At 40.4% G+C, this 877-nt stretch overlaps 1 pseudogene; it reads right to left on the minus strand.

The window, feature by feature from the left end:
* Positions 1 to 387: 387 nt before the first annotated feature.
* On the minus strand, positions 388 to 500 carry LOC119416539 (annotated as a pseudogene).
* Positions 501 to 877: the final 377 nt, after the last annotated feature.

The following is an 877-nucleotide window of genomic DNA, read 5'->3' on the forward strand; positions in this document are numbered from 1 at the left end:
AAAGCCTGAAAATGCTTCTCAACATTAGCAGATTAAAACAGGAACAAGACACCCGGAGCTTGAAAAACAACAACAACAACGCAAGTAAGAAAAATGTGCTAAATGTAAAAATAAATGAGAAACTAAAAATTTATTTTGAATAAATTATATTAAATCATTTGAAAAAATATAAAAATATAGAAATCAGTGTACATGCAAATAAATAAAAATCTTTATCCCAAAACAAAAACATTCAGAATAAATATTTTTAGTCTAATTCATTTTTCCATGTCCAGTCGCCAGGGGCGATTCTAGCATCTGATCTTTAGGGGTGCTTAGCCCCCAGTACTGACAATGGCTCTCGGCTTGAACAACGCACCCCATGGTGTGGTTTTTGAGAAGTGCAAAGGTTTACAGCACGTGGTATTCCCAGGCAGTCTCCCATTCAAATACTAACCAGGCCCGACCCAGCTTAGCGTCCGAGATCAGACGGACGTGTTCAGGGTGGTATGGCCGTAAACAAGGAGCTTAGTCACAAGGATTTACTTTTAAATGAGTAAACAAAGACTATCCACAGAGTTCATGTGAGCAGTGAAATGTTGGACTTCCTGAGATTTAATTTTAACCCAGGTGTCGTCAACATACCTGAACCAATGACTTGGTGGTGTCCCTGAAAAGGACGTCAAGGCTCTTTTCTACCTCCTCCATGTACAGGTTGGCAACAATAGGAGAAACTGGAGACCCCATAGCACACCCATGTTTCTGCCTATAATATTGCTCCCCATATGTGATAAAAGGTTGACTGCAGGCACAGTTTCAAGTCGACACAGTTGCTCTGTTGAGAGCGTGGTCCTGCAGAGTGGTGTCTGATTTTAATCTTAAACTGACCACCTCTACT

The sequence above is a fragment of the Nematolebias whitei genome, chromosome 10 (genome assembly GCF_014905685.2).
Source record: "Nematolebias whitei isolate Nwh7 chromosome 10, NemWhi1, whole genome shotgun sequence".
Taxonomy (NCBI): Eukaryota; Metazoa; Chordata; class Actinopteri; order Cyprinodontiformes; family Rivulidae; genus Nematolebias; species Nematolebias whitei.